The 8,590-nt window shown below is 34.6% G+C and overlaps 1 long non-coding RNA gene across 1 annotated transcript; it reads right to left on the reverse strand.

The window, feature by feature from the left end:
* Positions 1-4,801: 4,801 nt before the first annotated feature.
* Positions 4,802-6,486, reverse strand: LOC149416021 (uncharacterized). The gene is made up of 3 exons (XR_016303694.1): positions 6,067-6,486; positions 5,504-5,697; positions 4,802-4,888 (listed from the first exon to the last, which is right to left on the reverse strand). It is a non-coding gene; the product is annotated as an uncharacterized LOC149416021 (long non-coding RNA).
* Positions 6,487-8,590: the final 2,104 nt, after the last annotated feature.

An 8,590-nucleotide genomic window follows, 5' to 3' on the forward strand; every position in this document is an offset into this window, starting at 1 on the left:
CCTTGACTGGACTATAAGGGTATATTAGAGCTATGTATTCGATTATATTAAATGGCTTATTATTTAGATTCATTAATTGACAAACAGTTTGCGTTACATATTGGTATTTCGTTAACATTGATATGAGTAAATTTTTCTTTAGCATAGTCTACAATTCCACTACTTTTATTTTTGTGATAATTTGTGACATATTGTTTGTAGTTTGGAAAACTTGGTATATTTTTATGTTTTGCATGTGAGTGTGCCTCGGATAGTATTATAATATATGGTTGTGGACATAATGTTAAATACATAGGTAACATAGGTATACCAGAAGTTCGTCCATGTTTCAAATTATACTCCTTATGTTTAAGTGCAAGATTGTTAGTAGATTTATTATATTGTTCTAGATTTTAGTGCATTCGCTGTATGTTTCACATACGTATTCTTCTATATTTAGATTTTTTGTTGATTTCATTTAAGTTAAAGTTTTCATTGCATTTATGAAGGTGTGATAAAATATATAGTTATAATTCTATAAATATATTAATAATAATCCTCACAATTTGTGTTACGACATTCTTGCTCGATTTCAATTTATATCTAGAGGTTTTTATTTTATTCTATAAGATTTATTTTATATTCAGATAATATTCGGGAACTTATCAATTATTTGTTTAATTGACAACAATCAACAATATTTAATTTAAAATAAAAATATAACTTTGTAAACACCACTTTTATTTTTTATACTTTGTGCCAACCGGGTTTCTTTTTAAAAAAACAACATTGTTTCGTTCTTCGTTCGATAATGATTTCAATACCCAAAATAATTGCTCATAATTCTGAATGTATTCATAGAAAAATTGAAAATTACTAACGAATATACTTATCTGGGACTAATAGTACAATAAATTTAAATGGGATAAATAAGTGGCTAAAATCTGTAACCAGCTCCGATCTTTTGCAAGTAATTTTTATAAACTGAAATTTGTTTTGCCTCATTGTACTCTTAAAATAATTTATTTTTCTATGGTCGAATCCATACTCAGATATGGCATACGAACTTGGGGGAACTCAAGCAATATTTATATTAAATATATACAAAACTTACAAATTGCTATAATAAAAAAAAATTGTACCACCGAATATTTACAGACAAAGAAGTAGTCTAAAACTATTGTATGGTTCTGAGGGCCTACTTCCAATAAAGGGTCTTCTTTGGTACATTATTATAATGGATAATGAGGGAGATAGCAAATATAAAAGCAACCGGTGCATAATCACACAACAAGATTCACTGAAAATAAGGGCCTCATTATTCCAAGAGTAACAAATAAGTATGGAAGCCGAACGCTTAAATATTTAATACCAGAGATTTTCAATAAATTTAATAATTCTTTTAAACCTCAGAATAATGACAGACCCTGCCCCACAAAACACTAAGCGTTGGCTAATAAACGACGAATCAATGTATCTCTGAACTTTATTATTGATGTATTCCTGAACATCTCAACGTACCTGCCTAAATAATTTGTATAAAGGTAGGTACTTTGAGATATATTATTTTGTGATATTGTTTATTGTATAATTTTGTGTCATACGTGTATTAAAAATTAAAAATGTTTATATATATTATTTGTAGAACCTACAGACAAGCCGTCATGTGTGACAGCTTTGTGGGACTGCATAAAACTTGTATCTTTAAAAATTTATAATAAAAAAAATAAAAAATAAATGTAAAATAGTGTGCTTGTGTAAACTCCGCTCAAACGAGTTTTGAAAACATAGTGTAGAGATATAATATAAAATAATAATCATCCTAGACTTCAATACAGTCAATAGGTGTCGCATATTAAATGAAAATGGATAAATTTATCCAAGACACTATCTAGATAGCATTTAGTTCGAGTTGAATCCTACATAAAGATGCAGCCAATAAAAATATGCGCTAGAAAATTAAGACTATGTTTTATTTTTATTTTTATAGTGAATACCTCACAAGAGTCCCAACTGCTCCCGTCTGGAGCCAGTGAGACTATGGCATCCCCAATTGGGGTATATTGTGAGGCTGTAGGTAAGTGGGGAAGGGGAAGAGATGGGGAGGAGAAAGGTGGGGAAGTACCTGGCTATTCAGATCTAGTCACTAAACACGGCCAAAGCCACTTGGAGCAACGTTTCAATTCTGAATGGTGGTCTTACACCAGGACGATTCTGGGAGTATCTTCCACTCTGTTGGTAATTCTCAGTCGAAGTATAATTACAGTAAATATGACCGAATCGGATAGGGACACACTATCTCAGTTGGTAGAGTCACGACCCGGAAAACCAAAGGTCCTGGGTTCGAGTCCCAAATGTCACAGTGCCTTTTCCAGATTTTTCTGTTTCAGTTGTTCGATTGAGTTTCGCTAAAATTGTCTTCAATAATTAAAAATAATACCTACTCTAAATCGGCCACGGGTACATAATACTATCGATGTAATGCATGGATACAGCACTACCATCGATATGTATTATAAATATCTATTCGTGAACGGACGCAATACTACCAACGTAATGCTTAAACGCATCACGATCGTCGTTATGCATTAAAAACCACGCAGGATGCTTCTTAGTTCTTAGTGTCAAGCGGCATCGTTTTAAATTAACCCAACGTTGCCAAATCTGATGATTTACTCAACCAAACGCTCAAATAATTTATAACAATGTACTTATGAATGGTCACGGGGACGCAGTACTATCGATGTAATGCGTGGACGCAGCACGATCGTCGTTATGCATTAAAAACCACGCAGGATGCTTCTTAGTTCTTAGTGTCAAGCGGCATCGTTGTAAATTAACCCAATGTTGCCAAATCTGATGATTTACTCAACTAAACGCTCAAATAATACATAACAATGCACTCGTGAATGGCCACGGGGACGCAGTACTATCGAAGTAATGCGTGGACGCAGCAAAACCGTCGTCATGTATTCAAAATAATATTTCGGCGTGATCAGCCATGGGGACGCAATACTATCAAAGTAATGCGTGGATGCAGCACGACCGTCGTTATGTATATTAAATAATATCTACTCGTAATCGGTCTCGAGGACGCAATACTATCGACGTAATGCGTAGACGCAGTACGATCGTCGAAATGTATTCAAAATAATATCTACTCGCGAAGGGCCATGGGGACGCAATACTATCGACGTAATGTGTGGATGCAGTACGACCGTCGATATGTATATAAAATAATATCTACTCGTAATCGGTCTCGAGGACGCAATACTATCGACGTAATGCGTAGACGCAGCACGATCGTCGTAATGTATCGAAAATCATATTACTTCGTGGACGCGGCAAGATCGTAGAAATGAATAAAAACATACACTGCTCAATATATACATCGTGTAGCGAACCTGTCGGCAAAATGTCAAACGTTCAATATTCATTTCCAGACATCCTGAGAGATTTTTTGCTTCCACAAAAATTTTTGCCATACTATTCTACATGGGGTAAGCATCGTTCTGGCCAATTTTGACGGCAAAATATTGTAGCGTCCGTATATCGGACGCTGTAAGTCGGTGGACGCTGCAATGCTATGGAGTTTTTAGGGGTCGGACGCAACAAATGTAGCGGGATATATACATATATATATATATATAATCTACCATATGTACTTTCCCCAGAATAGTTAATTATATTGAGAGAATTGATTAATTAAACGTATTTTCAGGCTAATTTGTTCGCCTTTAGGAACACTTCGTATGATCTCATCGAAATTATTGTGTCTCCCTTACTGTCATATGATCTAAATGGTGTTAGAAAGAGAAAACACCACGCTTCGTATTCACCTCTATGAAATTAAAGGTTCCGACCGCAATTTGAGAAAAATTAATGAATTCTTTGTTAATTATTTTTAAATGAAATGACTAAAAATGAGTTGAAAGAAATGTTTATTGTCTAAAAAAATATCTGTATCTATTTTCGTTTTCACCAATTTTAGATCAGGGTTTAGAAGAATAAACGAAAGGTGAGCCATTTTTGAAGTTTTTTTACGTTTGAATTACTTTTTTTTGTTTAAAGTTTTAGTTGCTGTGGCTCAGCCTATCTGTGCAGATAGAGAAACAAGAGTGTGATGCTTTTAAAAGATGGTGCTGTTTTTAAAAAAAGTATTTTTTTACCTACCGCAGGTGACATAGTAATAATAATAATATTTGGATGATTTTAATAGCGCCGTTTTTTGTGCAAAATCACCTCAAGGGCGCTGTACAAGTATATAATACATTTCTACAATGATCTTTGTTATTACTGACAAAATAGCATGTTTTTACCTGTCACAGGTGACATCTACATAATATAGGTATTTAAAACACAAGCGGATTCGAATGCAACGTTGTGTTAAAATTTCAAAGCTATCGGTGAAGAAATTTCAGAGATTTAAGGTTTTGAACAAATGAACATTTACATTTTTATTTATATAGATTTCTAATACATAATAAAATTTGAAAGCGTATTTCAACAACAGAACTCACCTTCCGGATACATCCAGAAATATTTAATTTATTTGGAATTTATTGCAAAGCGGAAATACACACAAATTCCACGACTTTCTGACATTTTCTTTAAGAAATATAAGGGTCAATATGCCAAAGGCTTGAGGGGTTGAGGATGCGTTGGCGTTCAGGAGGTTAATAAAATTTCCTACAATTATACTTCTATCAATATCACTATCAGCCTCCAAACTACAAAAAGAATACATTATAGAAGCACCCGCTGCGGTGAAAATCGTATTCTACATAATACATAAATGTACTTACCGTAAATGAGAAACCAGTGGAGATTTGCTCAAAAATTCTTTCCCACATTTGTCACAGCAGAAGGTTTGACCTACTCCGTGTACAGCGCAAGTGTGTTTCGCTGCCTGCCTGCAAAAATGTAACTCACATTTTACACACCTCGAATGGCATCAACAACTGTTATTTCCAATTAAACTTAGCGGCCGTTGAGCCAAAGTTCCAAATGCACAAACTCGCTGTTTCCAATGCTGTCTACCATCACACTGAGCGGAGATATTTTGATGAGGAATTCAACTCACGAAGCAGGCAATAACTTCCCCTCTGCCATAGGTCACCCCAAGTGGCAAGCTACAGCCGGTAACTGTTCATGGGGTGAGGTTTGTCTGAATACATCAGTTGCGTGGCGGGAGATCCTTTGACTTCTCCAGCCGGACTCTCTTCATCCATCACCTTGCACCGCAGTGGGAGGGATAGATTCATTCGTCCGTCACTCCTGGACGCACTGCCGCTGGATTCCTACCCTTCCTTCATACCTTTTTCCTTCTCAGAACTTCCACCCTTTCCTTTTCTTAAGAAGACCCGTCACAATCATCCCCAAGAGATGACATAGACCCTGAAGGAAATTCCTTCGCTTGATTTTGTGCTTTCAACTATGTAGTAAAATTATTACGGCGGATTATTGATTAAAGTAGTTGTGGGATAATCTGAGAGAGTACTGGCATAAAAATACTAAAGCATACTTGCTTGAAGTTTTGTCCACAATCAGAGCAACTGTTGGATTCCCCCACATGTTGCTGTAGATGTTCAGTCAGTTCTTTCTGGGGCCAGAATAACTGGCGGCACACTGGACATGATAGACTACCAGGACTCTCTGGATCCAGAGAGGCTACAGCCTCCTCTTCAACTCTATCCACTCCAGACTTCTGCGGTGCTTCTGGAATAGATACATTTTGGAAATCAGTCATATGTTATATTAAGAGATCCTGTGTTGAGGGTTTTTAAAGGAAAGTAAGGAGTGCCATGTCATAGGAGAATGGAAACACGAGAGACTGGCATATCATTCCAGAGTAGAACTGTTGAACTCAAGAACGACCCATTCTCATGTGACAAATTACAACCGTATAAAAATGTTTCCTCGGAACATCTCCAATTAAAATTCAGGTACAAGGACGGAATCCCGATTTGACTCCTGTACTCTAAGGATTGCTGTTTGTTAAAATAGTCAATTGTTTTTTAGGGCTCCAGACCAAAGGTGGCTCTGCCTAACTCACAAATAGTAATAATTTAAGTAAAGTATACAAACCTTTAGCATCTAAAATACCATTAATTTGTCTTTTAATGTTTTTACATTTTGTCTTCCGTTTCGTTTTAATTTCTCTTTTGACAATACTTTTAACACCTTCAACAAATTTAGAATTTTCACAATCATCAAAATTACTGTCGTCTTCTTCAAAATGTTCTGATAAAGTATTATTTTGTTCTATTCCAATTTCAAATTCAATGTCACGTTCCACATTCAAATTTTCTTCTTTAATTTCAATTTGGTTTCCATTTTTGCTTTCCGTATCTCCCAACACATCTTGTGTAAAGTTCTTTGAAGGTTTTGCACCATGTGAAATGGAACTAATTTGCACCAGACTTGGGGAATTCACTTCTTGTGCAAATATGCTTACACATAGAGTGTTAGATCGTGAAAGTTTTACTCCCAAATTCAATTCTGCTCTTTTTCGTGAAATGATCTCCAAATTGACCTGTTGACAATAAAAATATGAATAGCTAGCACAGACGCGTGAAAAATCATGGGATATTTAATATATTTCTCTACTTCCTACACTAGCTTGCGCCTTGTTGTAAGACTACAACTTCATTTTTAGTGTAATAATAAAAACAATATAGGAATAGAGTTGAATAAATCAAAACAATAGAGGTAAATAAAATAAAGGCAAGTAAGAATTTTATTTACACATTGTTATATCCAGAGATTTTAAATAAATTAATTAAATAGAGAGATCACTCGTTATAAGGTTTTTCCTTAATCCTTGTATTGAATACCTTTTGTGAACAAGACGTGTTTAGTTGGGAATCTAACCTATTGTTTACAGGGTGTCTGGGGGAAAAGTGCGCTAACTTCAGGGGTGATTAATTTGAATAAGATTACCTGTTGTTTGTCCGAGTGTTTGATGTAGAACTGGTGGAGAAGTTGTCTGGCGCAGAAGGACATGTGGCGGAACCGAGATAACTTCCCCATAGCGTGACAACATTGACGGCACAGGTGGAACTCTGCATTATCCAGCTGGAATCACCCATACATACAAAGTCAATCATCAACAAAGGAATCATGTTTAGCATAAAACAGTCCATTCCGCTTTATTAGGACATATTGGCCCCAAACATTTCGTCCCAAATAAGTGAAGTTAATCTACTGACTGGTGACGTCCGTAATCTTGACAAAAAATGACAGGCAGAAAAATAAAGTATAATTTATTCCAAAGTCATCAGAGAAGCTGCACACATCAAATAAAAAGTATTTTCTAAAGCAATATTTATCACAAGCGATTCTGAACTTATTCTTTACAAACTTCTTTCTGTATTTCTTTGCACGTAAGGTCAAATCGCTTACATCTGATGATGGACACTGTAATGCTGTCCGAAACGTTGATTAAAGAAGGAGGAGGCGCAACAAGGCTCAAGAACCAAAAACATTATACTTTGGGTTCTGAAAATGTCAAATCATTATCTAAATACAGTAATCTTTAAATAGATTAAATAATACATTGATAATACCTTTTGTCCGGAGATAATCTGAAAAATGATCCCATAATTGCTTTTCGATGAAAAAACATCTACTTCTGTAGACAAGCAACATTGGCAAAGTCGAAATTCTAATGTTTCAACATCGTTCGCCATCTTTATGGTTTGTAGTTCAAAAACTAAAACACGGATTGGTCTTTATCATTTCTACACATCTGTCCCGATGATGGTAAACTTCCAAGCTACCCGAAACGTTGCCTTAAATAAAAGAAGGAAGAGCAACATAGATTTATACCACAGGAGTTTGAAAACAACACTATTCTGTCGATAGAATCATACACGAATCAATCAAATCTACTGTTTAACATTAACCGCTTCAGCGAATAAAAAAACAAAAACAATCTTCCTCATTAAGAATTTAAGCATTTAATGGAAACAATGCAGGCGTTACTAATATTTAATAATTTGTTACAGAAGTATATTATTGATTATTACTTGACATATCGTGTATATTGTGTCTGATTGTGTCAAAACTGACAGATGTATTATTGTATTCCATAGAAAACGATAGATATGAGCTGTGTCTCTAGTGATGGGTAGAATCGAAACATTTGATTGCGAAACGTTCCCGGATTCGACATACAATTAATTATTAATAGGGTTTTGGCGTTTTAGGAGGGTCAGCGTTTCTTTAATATAACAACCAAGCACGAGGGACATTTACTCACAAATCCTATTTAGTTATATTAAATTATATATTTTTATTGAAAGTTTAGTTTAAAAAAGACTTAATTTTTAATTATGTAAAATTATTATTGTGACAGCTGCATCGACTTTTAAATCCATTCTCAAACTGTTTAAATTTATTATTAGTTGTAGTTCTGTGTTCCATGAACAGTGGACCTCGTGTCTAAAAATGTATGATTATAATTTTCAATTATAAATTAATCAAAACCAACATTTTCTCTTAAATACTAAAATACCTACCCACTTAATTATAAACCAAAAATATTTCATGTAACTTTTTTATTTCAAATAAGGAATTATACAATTTTTACCAAGAAACGTCACTAACT

The sequence above is a fragment of the Hesperophylax consimilis genome, chromosome 17 (assembly GCF_061612785.1).
Source record: "Hesperophylax consimilis isolate HC1 chromosome 17, BYU_Hcon_1.0, whole genome shotgun sequence".
Taxonomy (NCBI): domain Eukaryota; kingdom Metazoa; phylum Arthropoda; class Insecta; order Trichoptera; family Limnephilidae; genus Hesperophylax; species Hesperophylax consimilis.